Source organism: Scyliorhinus torazame, chromosome 19 (genome assembly GCF_047496885.1).
Source record: "Scyliorhinus torazame isolate Kashiwa2021f chromosome 19, sScyTor2.1, whole genome shotgun sequence".
In the NCBI taxonomy this organism is placed as follows: domain Eukaryota; kingdom Metazoa; phylum Chordata; class Chondrichthyes; order Carcharhiniformes; family Scyliorhinidae; genus Scyliorhinus; species Scyliorhinus torazame.
Window position 1 is genome coordinate 81,261,355 of NC_092725.1, and position 27,700 is coordinate 81,289,054.

The window sequence follows — 27,700 nt, forward strand, 5'->3', positions numbered from 1 at the left end:
AGCAGTTTGTACACCAATCAAGACAATTAAATCCTTAAAGGAGTTGGTGTTGTTGCTCTTATTAGCCTTAGTTTTATTAGCTCTAATTCTGTCACCTTTGCTCACGAGTCGCCAGGTATCTTTCTGATACCGCCACGTGGTTCAAGCTCAAGTAATGATTAATAATGCAGCACGCCGTTTAGTAAAAGTTAAATCAATGATCATTTATTATACACAGCAATAAATACTTATACAATAATCCTACTTCTAGACTATTACCTACCACTAAAGGCCAATACTTAACTTTGGAAATGGCCCACCAGGTCAGGGAAACAAATGGTCTATCGAATTGGTTCTGGCCTGCGGGATTCAAAAGGCTGGTACGAGTCAATAGTCAGGAGCGCCTATCAGGTAGCGATCGCTGGAGTAACACTTACAGTTGTCTTTGTCAAAGGGTCTCGAAGGTTGTGAGCAGGAGAAGAAGGGTCGATCTGAACTTGTCCCCTATTTTTATAGTTCCCAGGGGCTTCCCGCCTCTCGGGGCAGACCTCGTACCTGGTTCCAAGTGATTGGACTTGGTCCCAATCACTTGGCTCGATATGCTCCAATAATGGGGCGATTCCTTGATCGGGGGGTGGTCGTCTACCTTCCTTTGTCACAGCCACTGCTGGCGCCGAAAGGTCTGGATCGGCTTTATGTTGCTAATGTGTAGCAATTGTTCCCGGGGATGGCTGCTTAGCATGCAGGTGGCTGGGTTGTTGTGATGTTGATGGCTGCAGGTATTGGTCTGGGCTGACTTCCCCAAAGCCGAATACACTGTTTTACCTTCAGCTGTCCGTTTGAGTCCTGTTGGCTGATTTTCCCATCAGCCTCTTTCGTTCGCCATTTTAGATCGGTGTTTGACCATTCTAATCGGGAATCAGCCATTTTAGGTGGCTACATTCCCTCCTCGTGATCCTAACGCGAAGCGTGAAGGATCACATAAATTTTGTTCTTTCCATTCCCTGACCGGGGGGGGACACCTCCTACATGGCCTCTGCTCTGACCCTAACTATGCACAAAAAAAAATATTACCTATCAATTCTAAGGGCGCTATGTCAGGCAGGGACATGCATTTACAAAATAACAAACTTGGAACCTCTATTTTAACCTTATTGCACCATACTCACTAAACATTGCATTATCCTATCTTTCTAAAACATACAACAAAAATCACATTATTCCATAATCTTTCCTGGCTTGGCAGTCAAGCTCAGGATCATACAGTAATTTTTTCATGAAAAATTTGTACATTTCTTTATTCACAGTAATAACGCAAGTGAATGCTCTTTATTATTTTGTTATAGATCGCGGGGGTCGGGGGTCTGGTCGTAACCGAATATAGGGGATCTGATCCGATATACCGGGGTTCGAGCGCGGTACACTCTCCTTCTCCATTTGCGGAGGCGCATAGTCTGCACTACTCAGCAGAGTATCGCCAACGCTAACAGTGCTTCAATTACGTAGGACAGGGAGTACCAGGTTATGAACCTGGCACACCAGGAAGATGCAGTGTCACTGGTGACTGGGCTCTGGGTACTGCGGGGCAGTGAAACATTCACGGCAGGGAGGTTTGAAGTAATTGGGTCCGCGTTCCTGCACAACCAAATGTCCACAAAAGCATGTTGAGCACGATGAAGGGAGTCCTCATGGCTGTCCTGGCTGTCCTCTTTCCTTTTCCTTCTTGTGTTCTTTGTTTTCTCTGGTCCTGGAGCCTCTGGAGTTCTGTAAAAACAAGCATAGTATCTGTAACTACCTTGGTTTAATATCCGGTGTGTTAGTGTGTCTGTCCTTTGGGGCAATTATTCCCTTATAATTGGTCACTATGTGTGACTCCCTTATTTTTTTTTCAAAACCAAATTTTAGGACACGGCACACTTCCCAATGACGGACCAGTGCTGATTTACCATCCAAATGTTCCAGGATGTAAATAGCAGATGGCAGCAACCTAAAGGTTGCCTAAACAAATATAAACTTTTTGAAATGAAAGAATGTTAAATGAGGTGCGTATGGGCCGCGACTGGTAAGATTTGGATGGAGTCCCCAGGTAGGATGGCTACCAATGCCGTATCTCCCCTCCCCAAGCGTGTTTGACCAACGGGGGGGTCCCCAGGCAGGGCGGGTCTCACGCCGTTTCTCCACTGCCTGAGCAACCGACAAGAATGGGCAAAAATGTAGTCATCGTGGTGGGGTTGCTACAGTGATTCTATCCTTGAATCAGAAGAGTTATGATCGGGCGTCTGGTACCCGAACAGGTATCAGCTGAGAAGCTAGTTCCACTGAACAAGCGTGTGGTCCGTTGACCAGGTATCTGCAGATAAGATGGTACCGCTGAACAAGCGGCTGGAAAAGAATTCTCCTGTCGGACGAACAACACAAAACAAACATACGAACAACATAAAACATCCTGCAGGTTCCATCAGGAAGGACAACACTTCTCCCAAGCGTTTCCTTTAAACATCATGTGGACACCTCAGTTCTCTGTTGCGAACAGGGTCGCAAAGGGGTTGGCGGCTTGGGAGTCAGACTCAAGGTCGTCCCCTTCTCCCGGGTGCCAAACTCTGGAGTGAATTAGGGCTGAAAGAGCTGCTTGGTGTGAGTTGGGGTTGCTTTCGTCGTTGCGGACGAGTCTGTAGGAGTTGTCGCGGTGCCAGTGAGTTGTGTCGAGTTGTGTGGGGACAAAGTCGGGGTCATCCGTGTGGTTTGGTGGTGGGATTTATTTAGAAAAGTGATCGGGAAGGGATCACTGGGATCGTAGTCGGAGTCGCTGGGTGTGGGTCCGGTTGCATGGGGATAGTAGGGTGGTGTGCTGTGGCCATCGTCTGAATCACAGTTGCTGTCTCTGCTGCTGCAGTCTGTGGGCGTTCCGGGACGGAGTGTATATTTTGGGGGTGGAGTCGAGGTCGAGTCCGTGTCAGGGCTGGACGTGGTGGGGGTTGGTCGGGTTACGTTGGCTGTGGGCGGGGTGTGGTCTGCAGCGTCAAGCATGACGTGGTGGGTGTGGTTTGACTGTGTTCCATAAGCCTTTAACTGGTTTATATGAAACCACGCAGTCTTACCATTTGGGTATTTTATTTTGTATACCGAAGGGATTACTTTATCCGTAATGGAGTACGGACCTGAGTATTTTGGAGACAGGAATGTGCTGGGGTTATATACAGACAACATCACTTGCTGTCCTATATCATACTCCGTTGCATGCACTGCCTTATCGAAACAGGCCTTGCTCTGTTTCTTTTTGGTGCCCAATTTAACTGCGGCTGCTAACTGAGCCATTTTGACATTAGCAACTAATTGCTCCACGGCTTTCTCGTGGGTGAGGGCCGTAACTTCAGGGCTGGTCAGGTCTAAACCTAAAAAGTAATCTGTCCCTTTCATGGGGCATCCGGTCATAAGAGTGTGTGGGGAGACTTCCGGGTGCGGCGATGACCAGCTGAGTCGCACGTTTCGGCAGCTCCCTGTGAAACGGACTTTTGGGCTCTTGATAGGAGCCCCAACGGCAATTTTAACGGCTGAAAACACCGTGCGGTAAACCAGAAGGGTGTTCCCCCTGGACACGGATGGAAAAAGGAGAGGAAAGTGGCCGGATTGCAGCGGATCCTTTGGAACAACGGCAAGGAAGGCAAGCAGAAACCAAGATGGCGTCGGAAGGTGGCAGTTTCATATGGGGCCCTGAACAACAAGAGTTTTTGAAACGCTGCGTGGAGGAGATAAAAAAGGAAATGAAGAAAGAGTTGTTGGCCCCGATATTACAGGCGATTGAAGGGCTGAAAGAGGAACAAAAGACCCAGGAGCAGGAGCTTCGGGTCGTGAAGGCGAAAGCAGCAGAGAATGAAAACGATATACAGGGCCTGGTGGTGAAGTCGGAGATACAGGATGCACACCAGAAACGATCTGTGGAGAGGTTGGAGGCACTGGAAAATAACGCAAGGAGGAACAACTTGAGGATTCTTGGCCTTCCTGAAGGTGTGGAGGGGGCGGACGTCGGGGCATATGTGAGCACGATGCTGCACTCGTTAATGGGAGTGGAGGCCCCGACGGGTCCGTTGGAGGTGGAGGGAGCATACCGAGTTATGGTGCGAGGATCGAGAGCAGGAGAAGCTCCCAGAGCCATAGTGGTGAGATTTCTCCGTTTTAAGGATAGAGAAATGGTCCTTAGATGGGCGAAGAAAACTCGGTGTAGTAAATGGGAGAACGCGGTGATCCGCGTCTATCAAGATTGGAGTGCGGAGGTGGCGAGAAGGAGGGCGAGCTTTAATCGGGCCAAAGCGGTACTTCACAAAAAAAAGATAAAGTTTGGAATGCTGCAACCGGCAAGACTGTGGGTCACATATCAAGGGAGGCACCACTACTTTGAGACGGCGGATGAAGCGTGGACTTTTATTGTAGAAGAAAAATTGGAATGATTGGACTACGAAAATGAACGTTTGGACAAAGTGGTGGGACGAGTGGGGGGGGGGGGCGAAGAGGGATTGTATGATTAATCCTGCGGTATGGTAACTTTTCTTTCTCCCACAGGTGGTGATGGGGGGAGGTGGGGAGGGAGAGGAGATGGGGCGTTGGCCATGGGAGGCGGGGCCGAGGGAGAGGCGCGGGCTTGGTTCCCGCGCTATGATAATTATGGCGGGAATAGAGAAGCAGGAAGGAGGGGGCGCCGCACGGGGCGAGCCGTGATCACGGGGGGAAGCCGAGGTCAGCCAGAGTTTGCTGACTTCTGGGAGCAACATGGGGGGAGTAATTACGCTAGCGGGGGGTCTAGCGGGGGGGGGGGGAGGGAGGGGGGAATTACTGGGTTGCTGCTGCTGGGGAAAGGGGGGAGTGGGTACGGGAAAGGATGGGCGGGGGGGCACCGTCTGGGAGAAATACAGCTGCGTGGGAACTGGGCGAGAAGCTGGAAAAAGATGATGGCTAACCGGCAAGGGGGGGGCGGGTGGGAAGCGCCCCAACTCGGCTGATCACGTGGAACGTGAGGGGGCTTAACGGGCCGATAAAGAGGGCACGAGTACTCGCACACCTTAAGAAACTTAAAGCAGATGTGGTCATGTTACAGGAAACGCACCTGAAACTGATAGATCAGGTTAGGTTGCGCAAAGGATGGGTAGGGCAGGTGTTCCATTCGGGGCTGGATGCGAAAAACAGGGGGGTGGCTATATTAGTGGGGAAGCGGGTAATGTTCGAGGCAAAGACTATAGTGGCGGATAACGGGGGCAGATACGTGATGGTGAGTGGCAAATTACAGGGAGAGATGGTGGTGTTGGTAAACGTGTATGCCCCGAATTGGGACGATGCCAATTTTATGAGGCGAATGCTAGGACGCATCCCAGACCTAGAGACCGGAAAGCTGATAATGGGGGGAGACTTTAACACGGTGTTGGAACCAAGGCTGGATAGGTCGAAGTCCAGGACTGGTAGGAGGCCGGCAGCAGCCAAGGTGCTTAAGGATTTTATGGAGTAGATGGGAGGGGTGGACCCGTGGAGATTCAGTAGACCTAGGAGTAAGGAGTTCTCGTTTTTCTCCTATGTCCATAAAGTCTATTCACGCATAGACTTTTTTGTGTTGGGTAGGGCATTGATCCCGAGGGTGAGGGGAACGGAATATACGGCTATAGCCATTTCGGATCATGCCCCACACTGGGTAGACTTGGAGATAGGGGAGGAAACAAGAGGGCGTCCACCCTGGAGAATGGACATGGGACTAATGGCGGATGAGGGGGTGTGCTTAAGGGTGAGGGGATGCATTGAAAAGTACTTGGAACTCAATGACAATGGGGAGGTTCAGGTGGGAGTGGTCTGGGAGGCGTTGAAGGCGGTGGTTAGGGGGGAGCTGATATCAATAAGGATACATAAAGGGAAGCAGGAGAGTAAGGAACGGGAGCGGTTGTTGCAAGAACTTTTGAGGGTGGACAGACAGTATGCGGAAGCACCGGAGGAGGGACTGTATAGGGAAAGGCAAAGGCTGCATGTGGAATTTGACTTGCTGACCACAGGCACTGCAGAGGCACAATGGAGGAAGGCGCAGGGTGTACAGTATGAATATGGAGAGAAGGCGAGCAGATTGCTGGCACACCAATTGAGGAAAAGGGGAGCAGCGAGGGAAATAGGGGGGGTGAGAGACGAAGATGGAGAGACGGAGCGGGGAGCAGAGAGAGTGAATGAAGTGTTTAAGACATTTTATAAAAAATTGTATGAAGCTCAACCCCCGGATGGGAGGGAGAGAATGATGGAGTTTTTGGATCGGCTGGAAATTCCCACGGTGGAAGAGCAGGAAAGGATGGGATTGGGAGCACAGATCACGGTAGAAGAAGTGGTGAAAGGAATTAGGAACATGCAGACGGGAAAGGCTCCGGGACCGGACGGATTCCCAGTTGAATTTTACAGAAAATATTTGGACTTGCTCGCCCCGCTACTGACGAGGACCTTTAACGAGGCAAAGGAAAGGGGACAACTGCCCCCGACTATGTCAGAAGCAACGATATCGCTTCTTTTAAAGAAGGAAAAGGATCCGCTACAATGCGGGTCCTACAGACCAATCTCCCTCCTCAATGTAGATGCCAAGGTCTTGGCCAAGGTAATGGCAATGAGAATAGAGGAATGGGTCCCGGGGGTGGTTCATGAGGACCAAACTGGGTTTGTGAAGGGGAGACAGCTGAACACGAACATACGGAGGTTGTTAGGGGTAATGATGATGGCCCCACCAGAGGGTGAAACAGAGATAGTAGTGGCGATGGATGCCGAGAAAGCATTTGATAGAGTGGAGTGGGATTATCTGTGGGAGGTGTTGAGGAGATTTGGGTTCGGAGAGGGGTATGTTAGATGGGTGCAGCTGTTGTATACGGCCCCAGTGGCGAGTGTGGTCACGAATGGACGGGGATCGGCATATTTTCGGCTCCATAGAGGGACAAGGCAGGGATGTCCTCTGTCCCCATTACTGTTTGCACTGGCGATTGAGCCCCTGGCGATAGCGCTGAGAGGTTCCAAGGGATGGAGGGGAATACTTAGGGGAGGAGAAGAACACCGGGTATCTTTATATGCGGATGATCTGCTACTATATGTGGCGGATCCAGCGGAGGGGATGCCAGAAATAATGCGGATACTTGGGGAGTTTGGGGATTTTTCAGGGTATAAATTGAACATGGGGAAGAGTGAGCTGTTTGTGGTGCATCCAGGGGAGCAGAGTAGGGAAATAGAAGACCTACCGTTGAGGAAGGTAACAAGAGACTTTCGTTACCTGGGGATCCAGATAGCTAAGAATTGGGGCACATTGCACAGGCTAAATTTGACGCGGTTGGTGGAACAGATGGAGGAAGATTTCAAGAGATGGGATATGGTAGCATTGTCAATGGCAGGGAGGGTGCAGGCGGTTAAGATGGTGGTCCTCCCGAGATTCCTCTTTGTGTTTCAGTGTCTCCCGGTGGTGATCACGAAGGCTTTTTTCAAAAGGATAGAAAAGAGTATCATGGGTTTTGTTTGGGCCGGGAAGACTCCGAGAGTGAGGAAGGGATTTTTACAGCGTAGTAGGGATAGGGGGGGGCTGGCACTACCGAGCCTAAGTGAGTATTATTGGGCCGCTAATATTTCAATGGTGAGTAAGTGGATGGGAGAGGAGGAAGGAGCGGCGTGGAAGAGATTAGAGAGGGCGTCCTGTAGGGGGACCAGCCTGCAGGCTATGGTGACAGCCCCATTGCCGTTCTCACCAAGGAACTATACCACGAGTCCGGTGGTGGTAGCTACACTGAAGATTTGGGGACAGTGGAGACGACATAGGGGAAAGACCGGAGCACTGGGGGGGTCCCCGATAAGAAACAACCATAGGTTTGCCCCGGGGGGAATGGATGGGGGATATGGAATGTGGCAAAGAGCAGGTATAACGCAATTGAAAGATCTATTTGTGGATGGGAAGTTTGCGAGTCTGGGAGCGTTGACCGAGAAATATGGGTTGCCCCAAGGGAATGCATTCAGGTACATGCAATTGAGGGCTTTTGCGAGGCAACAGGTGAGGGAATTCCCGCAGCTCCCGACACAAGAGGTGCAGGACAGAGTCATCTCAAAGAAATGGGTGGGGGACGGTAAGGTGTCGGATATATATAGGGAAATGAGAGACGAAGGGGAGACTATGATGGACGAACTAAAAGGGAAATGGGAAGAAGAGCTAGGGGAGGAGATTGAGGAGGGGATGTGGGCAGATGCCCTAAACAGGGTAAACTCGTCGTCCTCGTGCGCCAGGCTAAGCCTGATTCAGTTCAAGGTATTACACAGGGCACATATGACTGGAACACGGCTCAGTAAATTTTTTGGGGTGGAGGATAGGTGTGCGAGGTGCTCGGAAAGCCCAGCGAATCATACCCATATGTTTTGGTCATGCCCGGCACTACAGGGGTTTTGGATGGGGGTGACAAAGGTGCTTTCGAAAGTAGTAGGAGTCCGGGTCGAACCAAGCTGGGGGTTGGCTATATTTGGGGTTGCACAAGAGCCGGGAGTGCAGGAGGCGAAAGAGGCCGATGTTTTGGCCTTTGCGTCCCTAGTAGCCCGGCGCAGAATATTGCTAATGTGGAAAGAAGCCAAGCCCCCGGGGGTGGAGACCTGGATAAATGATATGGCGGGGTTCATAAAGTTGGAGCGGATTAAGTTCGTCCTAAGGGGGTCGGCTCAAGGGTTTACTAGGCGGTGGCAACCGTTCGTCGAATATCTTGCGGAAAGATAGATAGGGGAGAACAAAGAAGGCAGCAGCAGCGGCCCAGGACTTGGGGGGGGGGAGGGATGGGGGGGGGGGGTGTGGCCTGAGACAAGGCAGTTGCCAATTAGGGCTAGCTTTTTTTTTTTGTTATTTAATATTTATTTATTTGTTGTTGTTTTTGTTTAAATTTAAAAAGGTCATTATTATCTGTATTGTTACAATGTTGTGTAAAAGATGCACAATGTACTGTGTTGGTTGACCAAAAATTTTCAATAAAATATTATTAAAAATAAATAAATAAATAAATAAGAGTGTGTGGGGTGTAACCTGTGGAGGGGGAAACAGTGTTACGCAAAAACATCAGCGCAAAAGGGAGGACTGAGTCCCAAGTGGTGTTGTTCTGCTGGACCATTTCTCTGATGGTGGTTTTTAGGGTCCGATTCATGCGCTCCACTATACCACTCGACTGTGGGTGGTACGCAATGTGGAATTTTTGGGTGATGCCAAATATCGTGAGGACGTTCTGCATGACCCGTCCCGTAAAGTGAGAACCTTGGTCCGATTCAATACTGCGGGGGAGTCCCCATCTTGTAAAGATGTGGTGGGTTAGGATCTTGGCTGTGGTTTTCGCGGTGTTGGTGCGGGCTGGAAATGCTTCCACCCACTTTGTAAAAGTGTCTATGACCACCAGAACATATTTATAGCCATTCCTGCAAGGGGGCAATGGACCTATAAAATCAATCTGGAGGTTAGTCCAGGGGCCGTCAACGGGTCGGGTGTGGCTGAGTTGGGCCTTTTTGGCATATCTATCGGGGTTGTTCTGCGCACAGATAAGGCAATTCTCAATGTAATGGCTTACATCTTCCTTGAGATTTGGCCATCAACAAAGCTGTTTGAGGTGGGCTGTAGTGGGATCGATTCCCTGGTGTTCATGACCATCATGGAATAAACAAATTAATTGGTTCCTATCCTGCTCAGGAACTACTTAAAGGGTGTCCTTTAACACCACACCGTCATGTGTGGTTAGTGTATTTCTGAACCTCTCGTAGGAGGCTGGAAGCTTCCCTTTCACAATCTCAGTGAGAGCGCCATCCTGCTTCTGGGCCTCTACTAGATCCTCGATCCTCGTCTGCGTGACCTGAACTGCACTCACTGGCGCGCTTTCGGGGGGTTTCCAAAAGTACCCATGCCTGGATCCTGCCTTAGCCAGTGCGTCGGCTTTTACATTTCCAGGGAGGGAGGAACGTTGGTGGCTGCGGACTTTTATGATGCCAAAAGTCCTGTTCTGGGCTTTTTGTAAAATATGGCGGAGTAATGGGGCTGAGGGGAGGGGTTTCCCATCCGCGGAAGCAAATCCTCTGGTTTCCCACAGGGGCAGAAATTCTGTAAGGCTGTTACAGACATAGAGGCTGTCTGAGTATATGTCTGCTGGGCTGGGGAAGGAATCTGGGTGGTCTACTATGTACGCGATGGCCGCAAGCTCTGCTGCCTGCGCGCCTAAGTGCCCAGGGAGTTTTAATGCTATTTCCTCGCGGGCGCGTCCCTGCGCGTCCTCAACATAAATCCCGCAACCTGTTATGCGTTGCCCATCTAAGACTGTGGAAGATTCATCCACATAAATCTTAATGGGTTCACACGTGTCCGTGTGCGGGGGTCTCTGAGATGAATTTCCTATCTTTCTGGGGGGTGTTTTTGCTGTAAAGGGGCCTGTATCATGGTGTGGAGAGATGATTTCACATTCACGGGGGGTTCCGGGGTACTGCAAATTGTCCGCTAAGTATGTGTGAGTCTTTGTTCGTGTTACTGTGATGTCCCGTCCTTGCAAGAGAAGGGTCCACCTAGCTGCACGTATTTGGCTGACGGTACCGTCCTTGAGTCGTCCGTCCAGTAAAAGTTGGGTGGGGGTGTCTCGGTCAGAATGGTGATGGGGGTTCAGTCCGGTATTGTCGGAAAAGTACTGGACTGCCCAGAAAACTGCGAGCAGGTGCCTCTCACAGGCTGAAAATCCCTGCTCCACAGCATCTAAAAGTCGGGAAGCATAAGCTACGGATCTTAACTGGTCGTGCCGTTCCTGCAAGAGCACGGCTGAAAGGGTGCGGTCTGTGGTCGCTACCTCTATTGCGTAAGGGGAAAGCGGGTCTGAAACTTGTAGTGCGGGGACGGCTATGAGCGCCTGTTTTCATGATTCTACAGCATCCGTATGCTGCGGAAGCCATTCCCAGGGGGCTCCTTTCTTTAGGAGGTCTGAGAGGGGCGCTGCCTTGCTGGCAAAACCGTCAATGTGGTTTCGGCAGTAGCCAACCAGTCCTAAAAACGACCGGAGGGCTGAAACGTTCTGGGGAAGGGGCAATTTAGCGATCGAGTCATTTCTTTTATGCTCTATCTCGCGTTTGCCGTGTGTGATAATTGTACCCAAATATACCACTTTTTCTTCTAATATCTGGGCCTTTTTGGGGTTGACTTTTGTGGTAGTATGTATTGGGGGTCATGTGGGACTGGAAGCCCTAATGTCATTGGCTGACAGATCCCGGGTCCTGGTTGGCCGTTGACCTCATACTCCGCCCTGAAGGCGAAGTATAAGAAGCCGGTGCCTTCCCCCGCATGCCAGTTTACTATCGGGCTGCTGGGGAACAGACACGCTTAATAAAGCCTCATCGACTTCACTCTGTTTGTCTCACGGAGTCTTTGTGCGCCACAATTTATTAAGCGTGCCTAAAAAGGACTATGGAGCTCAGGATCATTCCAGAATGCCTGAGGATCAGCCCCCACGCAGTGAATGCAGCAGCAGCCTTCAAACACTGGCAGACTTGCTTTGAGGCCTACCTCAGACCGACCACCGGCCGAGTCTCAGATGAACAAAAACTGCAGGTCCTGCACTCGAGGGTGAGCACGGAGATTTTCACCCTCATTGAAGACACCCGCGATTTCCAGACGGCGTTCGCAGCACTGAGAAGTCTCTACGTTCGCCCAGTTAACCAAATCTACCCTCGCTACCAGCTCGCGACGAGACGGCAAGCTCCCGGAGAATCGATGGACGAGTTCTACGCCGCGCTGCTGATTTTGGGACGAGCCTGCAGCTGCCCGTCGGTGAACGCAAACGAACACACGGACATGTTAATGCGCGATGCTTTTGTTGCAGGTATACAATCCTCCCAAATCCGCCAAAGACTTCTAGAAAAAGAGTCACTAGGACTCTCAGAGGCACGGGCCCTGGCAGCCTCGCTGGACGTAGCCGCGCGTAATACCCGCGCCTACGGCCCCGACCGCGCGGCAGGCCATTGGGCCCCGTACGTACCCGCCGCGGCAAACCCCCTACCCCCCCCCCGGACACCCCACAGGCTTGCGCAGTCCAAACGCCGAGTCGCACCGGGGGCGCCCGCTGTTATTTCTGCGGCCAGGCGAAGCACCCCCGACAACGCTGTCCGGCCCGCGCAGCCATCTGCAAAAGCTGCGGGAAAAAGGGCCACTATGCGGTGGTGTGCCGGTCCCGCGTGGTCGCCGCCGTCCCGGGAGAACAGGGAGCCCTACAGGCAGTCTATGCCTCCCAACTCCCCCAGCACGCCATGTGCGACCCCCAGGCGCCGACATTTTGGGTCCCGCGCCCCACGCCTGACCCGCCGACCTGGGCCCTCGCCCCCGTCCCGCGCCCCACGCCGGAGCCGCCGACCTGGGCCCTCGCCCCTGTCCCGCGCCACACGCCGGAGCCGCCGACCTGGGCCCTCACCCCCGTCCCGCGCCCCACGCCTGACCCGCCGGAGCCGCCGACCTGGGCCCTCGCCCCCGTCCCGCGCCCCACGCCTGACCCGCCGGAGCCGCCGACCTGGGCCCTCGCCCCCGTCCCGCGCCCCACGCCTGACCCGCCGGCAATACAACTCACCTGGACCCCGACCTCCGTCCCCGGCGAGGGACCTCCTCACTGTCCCAGCGCTCGCACTACTGACCTGCCGGTCCCCAGCGAGGGAGCTCCGCGCGGTCCTAGCGCCCGCGGCCCTGGCGCTCGCACCAAAGGAACTCCGCGCGGTCCTAGCGCCCGCGGCACGGCAACTCCGCGCGGTCCTAGCGCCCCCCAGACCCCCCAGCACTCAATGTGCGACCCGCAGACGCCGCCATTTTGGGTCCCGACCACCACGAGGGGAGGAGGGGCCCCGCCATCTTGGACCGCCCCCGACCTGTACGACGCATGGGGGCGGCCATTTTGTCCACCCCCGACGCCATCTTGTGACCCCTCATCTACGGGCGAGGTATGGGGGCGGCCATTTTATCCATCCCCGCGTCCTCTTGGACGGCAACAACGGACCCCACCCCACTACTACAACCACGGCTCGCTTCGGTTACGCTCGATCAGGCTCGGCCCCGGACTCTCCAGACGACGACGACAACGGTCCTAATTAACGGCCACGAGACGCCATGCCTAGTCGACTCCGGGAGCACGGAAAGTTTTATACATCCCGACACGGTAAGACGCTGTTCCTTAACTACCTACCCCAGCGCACAAAAGATTTGCCTAGCCGCAGGATCCCACTCCGTACAGATCCAGGGATTCTGCATAGTTACCCTAACGGTACAGGGGAGGGAATTCAAAAACTACAAACTTAACGTCCTTCCCCAACTCTGTGCCCCCACCTTGCTGGGCTTAGATTTTCAATGTAACCTACAGAGCCTTACCTTTAAATTCGGCGGCCCCATACCCCCACTCACTATCTGCGGCCTCGCCACCCTCAAGGTGCAACCCCCGTCCTTGTTTGCGAACCTCACCCCGGATTGCAAACCCGTCGCCACTAGGAGCAGACGGTACAGCGCCCAGGACCGGACCTTCATTCGCTCCGAAGTCCAGCGGCTACTAAAGGAGGGCATAATCCAGGCCAGCAATAGTCCCTGGAGAGCACAGGTGGTAGTAGTGAAGACAGGGGAGAAACAAAGGATGGTCATTGACTATAGCCAGACCATCAACAGGTACACACAACTAGACGCGTACCCTCTCCCCCGCATATCCGACATGGTCAATCGGATTGCCCAATATAAAGTCTTCTCCACCGTGGACCTCAAGTCCGCCTACCATCAGCTCCCCATCCGCCCAAGTGACCGCAAGTACACAGCCTTCGAGGCAGACGGGCGATTATACCACTTCCTAAGGGTCCCTTTTGGCGTCACAAACGGCGTCTCGGTCTTCCAACGGGAAATGGACCGAATGGTTGATCAACATGGGTTACGGGCCACGTTCCCGTACCTCGACAATGTAACCATCTGCGGCCACGATCAGCAGGACCACGACGCCAACCTCCAAAAATTCCTCCAGACTGCCAAAGCCTTGAACCTCACGTACAATGAGGACAAGTGCGTTTTTAGCACCGATCGGCTAGCCATTCTGGGCTACATAGTGCGCAATGGGATAATAGGCCCCGACCCCGAACGTATGCGCGCACTCATGGAATTTCCCCTCCCGCACTGCCCAAAAGCCCTGAAACGCTGCCTGGGGTTCTTTTCATACTACGCCCAGTGGGTCCCCCAGTACGCAGACAAGGCCCGCCCCCTAATACAGACCACGACTTTCCCGCTGTCGACAGAGGCTTGCCAGGCTTTCAGCCGCATCAAAGCGGACATCGCAAAGGCCACGATGCGCGCCATCGACGAGTCCCTCCCCTTCCAGGTCGAGAGCGACGCCTCTGACGTAGCTCTCGCGGCTACCCTTAACCAAGCGGGCAGACCCGTGGCCTTTTTCTCCCGAACCCTCCACGCCTCAGAAATCCGCCACTCCTCAGTGGAAAAGGAAGCCCAAGCCATAGTGGAGGCTGTGCGACATTGGAGGCATTACCTGGCCGGCAGGAGATTCACTCTCCTCACTGACCAACGGTCGGTTGCCTTCATGTTCGATAATGCACAGCGGGGCAAGATCAAGAACGACAAGATCTTGCGGTGGAGGATCGAACTCTCCACCTTCAACTATGAGATCTTGTACCGGCCCGGAAAGCTGAACGAGCCGTCTGATGCCCTATCCCGCGGGACATGTGCCAACGCACAAATTGACCGCCTCCAAGCCCTCCACGAGGACCTCTGCCACCCGGGGGTCACTCGGTTTTACCACTTCATCAAGTCCCGCAATCTCCCCTACTCCTTAGAGGAGGTCCGTACAGTCACAAGAGACTGCCACATCTGCGCAGAATGCAAACCGCATTTTTTCAGGCCAGATGGAGCGCACCTGATTAAGGCTTCCCGTCCCTTTGAACGCCTCAGTCTCGATTTCAAAGGGCCCCTCCCCTCCACCGACCGCAACGCGTATTTCCTTAATGTAGTGGACGAATACTCCCGCTTCCCTTTTGCCATTCCCTGCTCCGACATGACCGCGGCCACAGTCATTAAAGCCCTGAACAGCATATTCACACTGTTCGGTTACCCCGCATACGTCCACAGCGACAGGGGGTCCTCTTTCATGAGTGACGAGCTGCGCCAGTTCCTGCTCGGCAAGGGTATAGCTTCAAGCAGGACGACCAGCTACAACCCCCGGGGGAACGGGCAAGTAGAAAGGGAGAACGGCACGGTCTGGAAGGCCATCCTACTGGCCCTACGGTCCAGGGACCTCCCAGTTTCACGGTGGCAGGAGGTCCTCCCGGACGCTCTCCATTCCATCCGGTCGTTATTATGTACGAGCACTAATCAAACGCCGCACGAGCGTCTCCTTGTCTTCCCTAGGAGGTCCTCCTCTGGAACGTCGCTGCCGACCTGGCTGGCGGCCCCAGGACCCATCCTGCTCCGAAAGCACGTGCGGGCACATAAGGCGGACCCGTTGGTCGAAAGGGTTCACCTCCTCCACGCAAACCCCCAGTACGCCTACGTGGAGTACCCCGACGGCCGACAGGACACGGTCTCCCTGCGGGATCTGGCGCCCGCCGGCACCACGCACACCCCCCCCGGCACCATCAACCCAACCGCCCCCCTTCCTGCCACCGCCGCACCCCGCGACCGCCCCCTTCCCAGGAGGATCAGTCCCCCTCCCCTTTGCACCGACAGCTGAAACCGTGCGGTTCCCGGAGGCGACAACGCTGGTACAAGCACCACCACCACCGCCGGGGCCGAGGCGATCGACACGGACGACCAGACCGCCCGACCGACTCGTGGCGTCGATGTAAAACAAAGATGGACTGTCCAATGAACATTTTGTTTTTCCTATATCCTCTGTAAATAGTTGTAACAGGACGATACTGTCCAATACTGTACTACCATGTAACTGTTCTCTCCTCCCAGGACCAGTACTGTAAACCCTTACCACCATACGAAGCATCACCCCGCCGGGTTCATTTTTGACAAGGGGTGAATGTGGTAGTATGTATTGGGGGTCATGTGGGACTGGAAGCCCTAATGTCATTGGCTGACAGATCCCGGGTCCTGGTTGGCCGTTGACCTCATACTCCGCCCTGAAGGCGAAGTATAAGAAGCCGGTGCCTTCCCCCGCATGCCAGTTTACTATCGGGCTGCTGGGGAACAGACACGCTTAATAAAGCCTCATCGACTTCACTCTGTTTGTCTCACGGAGTCTTTGTGCGCCACAATTTTACAGCCAATGGAATGTAATAATTCCAGGAGTTCGGACAGAAGCTCAATGTGCTCTTCCTTAGTGTCTGTCTGCAGTAGTAGATCATCTACATACTGTACCAGACATTCGGGGCGAGAAACTTTCGCTCGTCCATTTGCCAGCTGTCGGTGGAAAATGGAGGGGGAGTTGTGGAAGCCTTGTGGAAGGCATGTCCACGTGTACTGCTGCGCTTTAAAAGTGAAGGCAAATTTGTACTGGCACGCCTTTGCCAATGGAATGGACCAGAATCCATTACTGATGTCCAAAACCGTGAAATAGCGGGAATTGAGTCCCTGCTTGAGCATGGTCTCGGGACTTGTTGCTACGGTGGGGGCTGCTGCGGGGGTGACTTTATTGAGTTCCCGATAATCAATGGTCAGGCGCCATGATCTGTCAGGCTTTCTTACTGGCCAAATCGGGGCATTATTAGTGGAGGTTACTGATCTTAGTACGTCCTGCTCTTATAAGCTCTCTATAACTTTCAGGATTTCTCCCTCTGCTTCTAGGGGGAATCCGTACTGTTTTGGGGTCTAGGGTCCGGTCCTGTTACTTGTACGGAGCCAGTCATCCGTCCACAGTCGTGCTTGTGGGTCGCGAATGCTGCCCTATCCTTTTGCAGGACTGCCCTAACCTGCCTGTCCGTGCTAAGCGTGGTGGGGTTGAACCAAAACTCGCCTACTGCACTAATTTTGTTCATATAGTCCCCTATGTTGAGCGTTGCGGGGGCTCTAGCGGATTTCGCCATCTTCCAGACACACTGGTTGACTGGATCGAAGGATAGGTGGTGGGAATTCATAAAATCAATCCCCAGGATGTGTTCTGCTGTGTGGGGCAGGTCTACTAAAACTACGGGATGTTTTGTGTTTATGGTTCCGATTTGAATGGATACAGGGGCTGTTATGTGTCCCTGCTGTGAGTGGCCTGTAAAGCTGCTGAGGGTGATAGTGGCTGTAGTGGGCCACGTGTCCTGAAAAAGGGTGGAGGAATTTATGGTGGTGCGGGACCCTCCTGTGTCCCAAAGAAACTCGATAGGCTGTCCCCGAATTTTCGCTGCGACTACGGGTCGTCCTGACCTATCCCAAAGGGTATCGCATACCCAACTGGGGGAGCCCGTACACAGTCAGTCTGTTTTGGTCAAGTCCGTCTGATCCGAACGGGCGCTAACGCAATGCATGGGCTCTGCCTTTTTCTTACTCAGAGTGCCTGTTCGTTGGACTTTCTGTGGCTTTTTGGGGCCATTGCACTCTTTTGCAAAATGTCCCAACTGTCCGCAGTTGTAACATTCTTGTGATTTGGGTGGGGGGCTGTTCTTTCCCTCATTTACCCAGGCGGGGTTGTGAGGTGTGGCTTTTACTGCCTGCATGTCTGCGGCGGCTTGCTTTTCCTCGGGGGTTTTAGCGGCGGGTTTATTGTGAACAGACTGCTCCCAAACGTGGGACAATCTTTTAACCACCCACTTCTCGTTATCAGCCTCCTCCGAGGGATCATAACTATTGCAGGCATTCTGTCCTGCTTCTGTGGCACGGGAGATAAAGGTGTGGGTCCATTTGGCCATATTGTCTGGGGACAAATGGGCACGGTCTACGTCTCCAAAAACAGCTTCGAAGTGAATCCACAGGCATCCTGCGAATGCTGTAGGGTGCTCAGACTTCTTCTGCCTACACTTATTTAGGCCATCTACGGGGTCACCCCGGTTATACCCGATCACATCCAGGATCGCGGTATGCATTTCTGCAAGGGTGCCTCCTCCTACGTTCTGTGGGTCGGGAAGGGCTGCTGCTATCAATGGATCCAAACTTAGAACCATGAGCTTTACATGCTCTCTATCATCCAGGCCGTACATGGTCACCTGATGTTTGACGGTGGCAAAGAAATGGTGTGGGTCTGAAGCGGGGAGGAACAGTGTGATTGGGTCACTGTGAGGGGGGTGGAATATAGGAATTCCGCCTCGTCCGATGTGGCTGTGCGGTGGGTTGTTACAGGGTTCATGGGAGCCTCAACTACCTGCTGTGTGGGGGTGCTTTTCTCCTTTGAGGCTTTCCCTGCGCACATGTTCCCTGAACATATCTCTGCGCTGTTTCCTGTAATTCTTCCCAATCAGGGCCGTCTTCCTGGTCTAATTTTTCCCCAAAGGTTTCTTGAAATCCCTTCTGGACAGAAAGCAGTGATTGCAGGTCTGCAATTTGCTTCCGGCACTTTGCATGGTCTATGGTGCTCTGCCTTTGTTCCGTGGTTGCAGCATGGAGCGCTCTCAAGGCTGCCTTGAGATCACTACATTGTTTCTGTACCGTCTCCACCTGCTTCTCTGTTTCTTTCCTCACCAGGACTGCACGCTGCGTGTCCTGATAAGCCTTTTCATACTGGGACTGGAAACTACTCAAATGCGCCAGACAAGACTGGTGGCCCCGTTTGGCGTCAGCCACCTCTTCGTCCTTTGCTGCTAATTTCCTCCTTAATTCCAGATTCTCTTTCTCAACCTCGCATACATCGACTTTACTCATACGATGTATGCCCTCTACTTCTTTGCGGAGCGTCTTGATGACCTCCTCTGTGCCTCGCAATTGTGCCAGACAGGACACAATTGCCATCGGCTTGCGAGCTTTTGCTAAGTTCTTTTTATGGATCTCACTCATGTTCTCCCACCAAGTATGCCCTATACTTCTGGGACCTGAGTCTTCATTATCGTAGAAATCATTCCACATGGGCCATCCTTTGCCCTTGAGGTATTTCCGGATTTCTCTTCCCAAATGGGACACTGTCCCACTCTACTGCTGCTGGTCGCTGCGACCGCAAATTCCTCGGGGTTCATGAGGCATTGCATTGCCTGCATGGCCATCTCTCCTATCCGCTTGCTTCATTTAAATTTGGAACAGGGGGCTAAGGCGGTGTCGTAGGTGCGGGTACGGCTCGCGCTAATTTCCGAAAATACAGACTTCCGACAGTTTTGACGCAACAAAAATCTATCAGTTTTACCTTATAGCCCTGTTAGTTACGCATGCATACACACACTTCCGAATTATGACTTATTAATCAGAACTGCTTGAACACTTGTGGTTTTCTGTTTCCAATTGGATTCTAATTCAAAATTTCTTGGGTTCTCCTAGAGTGGTTTTCCACTTCTAGATCGGGTCCCGGCGGAGTCGCCAAAATGTTGCTCTTATTAGCCTTAGTTTTAGTAGCTCTAATTCTGTCATCTTTGCTCACGAGTCGCCAGGTATCTTTCTGATACCGCCACGTGGTTCAAGCTCAAGTAATGATTAATAATGCAGCACGCCGCTTCGTAAAAGTTAAATCAACATTTATTATATACAGCAATAAATACTTATACAATAATCCTACTTCTAGACTTCTACCTACCACTAAAGGCCAATACTTAACTTTGGAAATGGCCCACCAGGTCAGGGAAACGAATGGTCTATCGAATTGGTTCTGGCCTGCGGGATTCAAAAGGCTGGTACGAGTCGATAGTCAGGAGCACCTATCAGGTAGCGATCGCTGGAGTAACACTTACAGTTGTCTTTGTCGAAGGGTCTCGCAGGTTGCGAGCAGGAGAAGAAGGGTCGATCTGAACTTGTCCCCTATTTCTATAGTTCCCAGGGCTTCCCGTCTCTTGGGGCAAACCTCGTACCTGGTTCCAAGTGATTGGACTTGGTCCCAATCACTTGGCTCGATATGCTCCAATAATGGGGCGATTCCTTGATCGGGGGGTGGTCGTCTACCTTCCTTTGTCACAGCCACTGCTGCGCCGAAAGGTCAGGATCGGCTTTATGTTGCTAATGTGTAGCAATTGTTCCCGGGGATGGCTGCTTAGTATGCAGATGGCTGCGTTATTGTGATGTTGATGGCTGCAGGTATCGGTCTGGGCTGACTTCCCCAAAGCCGAATACACTGTTTTACCTGCAGCTGTCCGTTTGAGTCCTGTTGGCTGATTTTCCCATCAGCCTCTTTCGTTCGCCATTTTAGATCGGGGTTTGACCATTCTAATCGGGAATCAGCCATTTTAGGTGGCTACAGTGTAAAATCCTGGACTGGATTCGTTGTTACAATTTGAGTGAAAACTTTGTTTCAAAGTGTCATTTGGAAAACCTGGTCTGGATTTTGGAATGCAAAACACTATGGGAAAGCAAGAGTATCATGAGACAAGAGTTTAAAGTGTGTTTTTGAGCGGAGTTTGAAAACTCTCACATATGACAATCATCGGTGCGGATTCAGAGGAGCAATCAACAGACACTAACTTGGGATCAGAGCAGAGTGTAACTGTTTGGCCACAGTCATCTTGTGTGCTTAACAGAGGTTTTGTGTGAAGGAGACCTTTGTAGATTAAGATGTACTTTGCAATCCGTGTTGATCCTAAAAGTTGAGGGGACAGTATCATAATTTCTTCATGTTTAATCGTTTTTTTCATGTTGTTAAAACTAATTAATGGTCCTATAATCTGTCCCTCCATGTTTTATTTAAAAAAGTGAAAGTTAGGGTCTTTTGAGCCAGGGTTCTTTTCTGGAATCTTCCCCCATCCAGTTCTAACAAAAAACTGGAATCGTAACATAAGCAAATTCTTGGAAACCTTACTGATTACCGGCAGGAAATTCGGCATTAAATTCAATGTAATTTGTAACTAGTTACGCAGTTTCCGGAAAATCAAGACCATTATAAGGCAGATTTGCTGAGTCCATGCTTGTGATACGATACCTTGCTCACTTCCATACACAGCTTTCGAATACATATTGGTGGTGGACCAGGAATTGTAAAAGGTACCCCCTTTTGACATTCTAACTAGAAAGACTCTAATGAGGAGATAGTTTGTGCATTCATTTTGAATATTCCACAGTTACACTGCGCAAAATAAAAGTAATTCTGGCAGGCAGACAGTGTAATAGAAACCAAAATATATGAGCTTTTCATAGACATGTAGTCTACAGGCAGAATCTTAACTCATGAAAAATGAGTAGGTTAGGGAAAAAGATTAATTTGCAAAGAATCTGGAACAAGAAATCAACTCACTTTGTACCCACAGACCTCTGGTTTGACTGAGGCAGGATGAAGGGGTGGGTGAGCAGTCTGCTTGCATGAAATAGGTTGTCATTTAAATATTGTAATGAGGATGCCTGCCTCCATTTTAACAGTGAATCTGTTTTCAACAGCGTGGCCAGGTTTCTCAGACTGAAACTCCGCAAATGAAAGGAGGCAAGGAGTTCTGACTCTGTGAGAAAAATGCCTTTCCAGCTGATGCACTATCAATTACGAGGAGACGAGAGTAGAGTGTAATCGAGGCTTTATTACGCAGAGATGTGGAGCCTCCCGCAGCTGCTGCCGAAATGGCTGCAGCTCAGAAAGCCCACACATTTATACTCCATCTACTGGGCAGAGCCAGCAAGCAGGAATCTACCCCCGTACCTGTAGTACAGGGGCCTTACCGTAATACCCCTCGTATGCGGTATATACAATACAACAGTGGTGACTACCACATTCACCCCCTGTTAAAATCAAGTCCAGCGAGGGTGGTGGAAAACTATTTACATTCAGGTGTTTAACATTTTAAGGAAAAGCTTACAAATTCAGACAATCGGGCGCCTTGATCCGTCGTTGCGAGCGCTGTAGTTCTGGTGGTGATATTGGCGTTGGTTCGGTCGTTAGTGACTCCGGGAGCGTGTCGACCTCATCTTCATCCCCGGGTGGGACCAAGGGGAGGGCGAATCGTCCTGGAGCGGGGGCTGTGGTGGGGTGCGCTGGGGGGAGGGAGGGTGGTGCCGGGGCAGTGGGGGGGGGGGGGGGGGGGGACCCAGCTGGAGCCAGGTCCCTGAGGGAGGCTGTGTCTTGGAGGCTGTTGGGGTACGCTACGTAGGCGTACTGTGGATTCGCGTGAAGTAGCTGTACCCTCTCAACCAACGGGTCCGCCTTGTGTAGCCGCACGTGCTTGCGGAGGAGAACCGGTCATGGAGCTGCCAGCCATGTTGAGAGCGAAACCCCGGAGGTGGACTTCCTGGGGAAGGCAAGGAGACGTTCATGGGGAGTTTCGTTAGTCGCAGTGCAAAGGAGCGACCGAATGGAGTGAAGGGCGTCGGGGAGGACCTCCTGCCAGTGGGAGGCCGGGAGATTTCTGGACCAGAGGGCCAGCTGGATGGCCTTCCAGACCGTCCCATTCTCCCGTTTCCCCGGGGCTTGTAGCTGGTCGTCCTGCTCGAGGCAATGCCCCTGTTGAGCAGCTACTGGCGCAGCTCATCTTTCAGAAATGAGGATCCCCGGTCCCTGTGGACGTAAGCAGGGAAACCGAACAGAGCGAAGATGGTGTTGAGGGCTTTGATGACGGTGGCAGACGTCATATCGGGGCATGGGATGGCGAAAGGGAATCTGGAATATTCGTCGACCACATTAAGGAAGTACGTGTTTCGATCAGTGGAGGGGAGGGGCCCTTTCAAGTCCACGCTGAGGAGTTCAAAGAGGCGGGGGGCGTTCACCAGGTGCGCTCGGTCTGGCCGGTAGAAGTGCGGTTTACACTCCGCGCAGACCTGGCAGTCTCTGGTGATAGCCCTGACTTCCTCGATGGAGTAGGGCAGATTGCAGGCCTTTATGAAGTGATAAAAGCGGGTGACCCCTGGGTGACAGAAATCGTCGTACAGGGTCCGGAGTCGGTCCACTTGTGCGCTGGCACATGTACCTTGGGACAGGGCATCGGGGGGCTCGTTGAGCTTACCGGGGCGATACAAAATCTCGTAATTGTAGGTAGAGAGCTCGATTCTCCACCTCAAGATCTTGTCATTTTTGATCTTACCCCGCTGTGTGTTGTTGGACATGAAGGCAACCGACCGTTGGTCTGTGACGAGAGTGAACCTCCTGCCGGCCAGGTAATGCCTCCAATGCCGCACAGCTTCAACGATAGCTTGGGCCTCCTTTTCGACAGATGAGTGCCGAATTTCGGAGGCATGGAGTGTGCGGGAAAATAATGCCACGGGTCTCCCTGCCTGGTTGAGGGTGGATGCAAGTGCGACGTCTGGTGCGTCGCTCTCGACTTGGAAGGGGAGCATCTCGTCGACCGCGTGCATCATGGCATTGGCAATGTCGGCCTTGATACGGTTGAAGGCCTGGTGAGCCTCGGCCGTCAGTGGGAAAACGGTAGAGTGGATGAATGGGTGGGTCTTGTCCGCATCGTTAGGGACCCACTGGGCGTAGTACGAGAAGAAGTCCAGGCATCATTTCAGGGCCTTGGGGCTGTGGAAAATGGGGAGTTCCATGAGGGGGCGCATGCGATCGGGGTCGGGCCCTAGCACTCCGTTCTGGACCACATAGCCGAGGATGGCTAATCGGTTTGTGCTGAACACGCACTTCTCCTTGTTGCAGGTTAGGTTGAGGAGTTTAGTGGTGTGGAGGAATTTGGAAAGGTTAGCGTCGTGGTCCTGCTGATCGTGGCCGCAGATGGTGACATTATCCAGGTACGGGAAGGTGGCCCGCAGTCCGTACCGGTCAACCATTTGGTCCATCTCCCGTTGGAAGACCGAGACTCCGTTAGTGATGCCAAAGGGAACCTTAAGGAAGTGGTAAAGGCGGCCGTCCGCTTCAAACGCGGTGTACGGGCGGTCCACCTTGCGAATGGGGAGCTGGTGGTAGGCAGATTTCAGGTCCACTGTCGAGAAGACCCGGTACTGTGCAATCTAATTGACCATATCAGATATGTGTGGGAGGGGGTACGCGTCGAGCTGCGTGTACCGATTGATGGTCTGACTGTAGTCAACGACCATCCTGTTTTTCTCCCCAGTTTTCACAACTACCACTTGGGCGCTCCAGGGGCCTCGACAATACCTTCCCATAGCAGCCGCTGGACCTCAGACCTGATGAAGGTCCTGTCCTGGGTGCTGTCTGCTTCTGGTGGCGACGGGTGGGCAATCCGGGCTGAGGTTTGCAAACAAAGAAGGCGGGTCGACCTTAAGGGATGTGAGACTGCAGGCAGTAAGGGGTGGTAGGGGCCCGCCAAATTTCAGGGTTAGGCTCTGGAGGTTGCACTGGACGTCCAGGCCGAGTAGCAAGGCAGCGCAGAGGTCGGGGGGTCGTAGATCCGGAAGCCGCTGAACTCTACGCCCTGGATGGTGAGGGCGGCGGTGCAGTATCCCCTGGATCGTCATGGAGTGGGATCCGGAGGCCAGGGAGATTTTCTGGTTAATGGGGTGTACTGTGAGAGAGCAGTGCCTTACCGTATCGGGGTGGATGAAGCTCTCAGTGCTCCTGGAGTCCAGAAGGCAGGATATCTTGTGCCCGTCGACCTTCACTGTCATCGAGGTTGTGCGGTCGGGACTAGTCGATCGTGATGGAGGCGAGACGCGGTTGGTCGGCGGCGGTTGCAGGCGATGAGTGACCCGATGAGGTGGCCGACGAGCAGGTGTCCTGAGGCGGGGAAGATGGCAGCGTCCACGGGCCACACGTGGTCTGAGGCGAGGAAGATGGCGGCGCCCACGGGCACGTGGTGGGTGCAGGGACAATAGCAGCGAATGAGTGGGCCTGGCACACACCAGCAAAATGTCCTTTCTTCCTGCAGGCCTTGCAGAGCGCGCTCCGCGCCGGGAAGCGCTACCGGAGGTTTTTTGTCTGTCCGCAGAAGTAGCACTTGGATCCCCTGGGGTTGGTTGGCTGCCGCGTGGCCCAGGCCTGGGGTTGGCTGGGGGCGGTTGCTGATGGGGTCCACAATGGGGTGTTCGCTGGCAGGGTCCACGATGCCCAGGAGGGGTGGGACATGCGATCAGGGGCATACGCCTGTCCATTGTGAGATCGCTAGTTTTTTGGTCGCCGCGAGGTCGAGGGTAGCCCCTTCTCAGAGGCGCTGGCGGATGTAGGCCGACCCTATGCCCGTAACGAACGCGTCTCTAACTAGCAGGTCAGAATGTTCAACGGCCGAAATGGCCTGGCAATCGCAGTTTCTCACCAGGGCGTGCAGGGCATGCCAGAGATCTTCCACAGACTCACCGGGGAGTTGATGCTGCGTCGACAGGAAGTGCCTGGCATAGATTTTGTTGGTCTGCTGAGTGTAGTTCTCCTTCAGTAGCGCCATGACCTCAGCGTAGGTCGGCGCGTCCCAGATGAGGGGAAAGATATCAGAGCTCAGCCGCAAGTAAAGGATCTGGAGCTTCTGTGCCTCTGAGGGTGGGTCTGTCGCAGATCTGATGTAGGCTTCAAAGCAAGCTAGCCAATGTGCGAAGGCCGATTTGGAGTTGGCTGCTTGAGGGTGCAGCTGCAGGCGATCAGGCTTGATGCGGAGATCCATCGTTGTAAAATCTCTGTGTAATAAATTGATGCACTATCAATTACGACGAGACGAGAGTAGAGTGTAATCGAGGCTTTGTTACGCAGAGATGTGGAGCCTCTCGCAGCTGCTGCCGAAATGGCTGCAGCTCAGAGAGCACACATTTATACTCCACCTACTGGGCGAAGCCAGCAGGCAGGGTTCTACCCCCGTACCTATAGTACAGGAGCCTTACTGTAATACCCCTCGTATGCGGTATATACAGAACAACAGTGTGACTACCACACCAGCATTGCTTGTGGATTAGAAAGAGCAGTAGTGATTTCTCCAGGTTAAACAAGCTACTCAGAAATATCACCATCTGCCCTGAAAAGTTTCCCCTCCCCTGTCTGCTCCCCCAGCCAGTCATCCACCCCTATAATTTGGATCTACCATCAAACTGCGCGCACGCAAGAAGGACCTCCCCTGACCTTCAATGGACCTCTTGCACGGCAATCAGAACCTCAAAACATAGACCCCTATCCCCCTCTGTTCTTGAGTAAAGGTTCCATTATATTTCTTACCACTGGCCTTAAAATAACTGATTTAAAGTTCCTTTGACTTGTTCTATCTCCCTTTTCAAATATAGAAAATCCACCAGCCTCACACTCTCCCAGTACCATTACAATATAAGACTCGATATAAAAAGATGTTTATATGATTACAGAACACTCACTGATTTATCTCCGTCAGGAATACTTGCTGAAATGAAGTTTGCATTTGGGGCAGTACAAATCCGTCACGGCTCTGCCTTGTGCAGACACGTGAAAGGAGAAACTACCTGGTTGTCAGCTGCAGCTCAGTTAACAAGCTTCTGACTCAGATGTTTTGTGGGTACCCGCCAGAAGCTACAGCACAATCATCTACCAGCCCAATGGAGTACTGAGGGCCTGCTACATGGTTGAAGGTGCCATATTTTGTTTGAGATGTTAAACTGAAGTTCGGTCTGCTCGTCATGGAAAAGCAGGGGCATTATAACCGGTATTCTGGCTTATTCCTCAATAAAAATTAGATTAACTTGTCATTTTTACATTGCTTATTGTGAGAAAACTGTCCACTGCCTTTTCTGCATTACACCAGTGGCTGTACTTCAAAGGCACTTAATTGGCTGTAAAGCACTTTGCATGCTCACAGGTCATGTATGGTGCTATATAAATGCAACTCTTTATTTTTTCCTACCTAGTTCATAACAATTACCTAAGTTTTGAGAGGGCAGCTAGAAAATTGAAAAATGTTACTAAGTCTAGACACGAGTGCATAAGTCCATTTGTTCGCCTTAATTTTGTGTCTCAGGGATGTGGAGACATCAATTATTACATGTTTTTCTTTCAAGTTACATCAACAGTAAAGAAAATAGCTCAAGTCACAATCAATGCCCCTGTCCTGTTGATATAATATTCTCTAGTTTTAGACTTTGTGAAAGATACCACTTCAGAAATGCATCTATCGCAGAAGAATTAAGGCGGAGATCCTTTGATGGTAGCCGTAAATACAAAATCAGTTTTAATCTAAACTCCACAATAAAAAAGATTAAATGCTATATTTGTATAATATTTATGCAACATTAATCACACTCTTCTTCCAAAGGTTTGGACAGGAATATGGCAGCATGGACCATAATTCCTGATGCAACGTCTCTGTTTTTTTCAATGTAAACCATAATAAAGTATCAACGGGATAGTCAAAGAACAACAACCATGAGTAAACTAAGAATTTGTTCCCTTCTACCGCTGAATTAACCAACTGTTGCCTCTCTGCTGTGTCAACATTAGATGTGTTTATGAGGAAATAACAAATCCAATTAATTAGAGCAATGGCAACTGAGTCTTATGCCTTAAATCCTTGTGCTGCAATAGATTTCACTGTTTAAAATTAAAGGTCGCTCATTTATGATAGATATTAGGAGAATCGTTTTCTCTCAGTGTCATGAATCTCTGGAACTCTCTTCCTCAAAAGGCAGTGGAAGCAGGGTCTTTGAATATTTTTAAGGCAGAGCTACATAGATTCTTGATCAACAAGGGGGTGAAAGGTTATCGGGACAGGCTAGAATGTGGGGATGAGGTTACAATCAGATCTGACATGATCTTATTGAATGGCAGAACAGGCTCGAGGGGCCGAGTGGCCTACTCCTGCTCCTAATTCATATGTTCGTATGTATCTTCAATTGAAGCTGGGC

General features: G+C 52.0%; 1 protein-coding gene across 5 annotated transcripts in view; it reads right to left on the bottom strand.

Moving 5' to 3' along the window:
• The window catches only part of LOC140396252 (voltage-dependent calcium channel subunit alpha-2/delta-4-like), an 820,155-nt gene that overhangs the window by 790,978 nt on the left and 1,477 nt on the right, over positions 1-27,700 (bottom strand). The window lies entirely within an intron of this gene.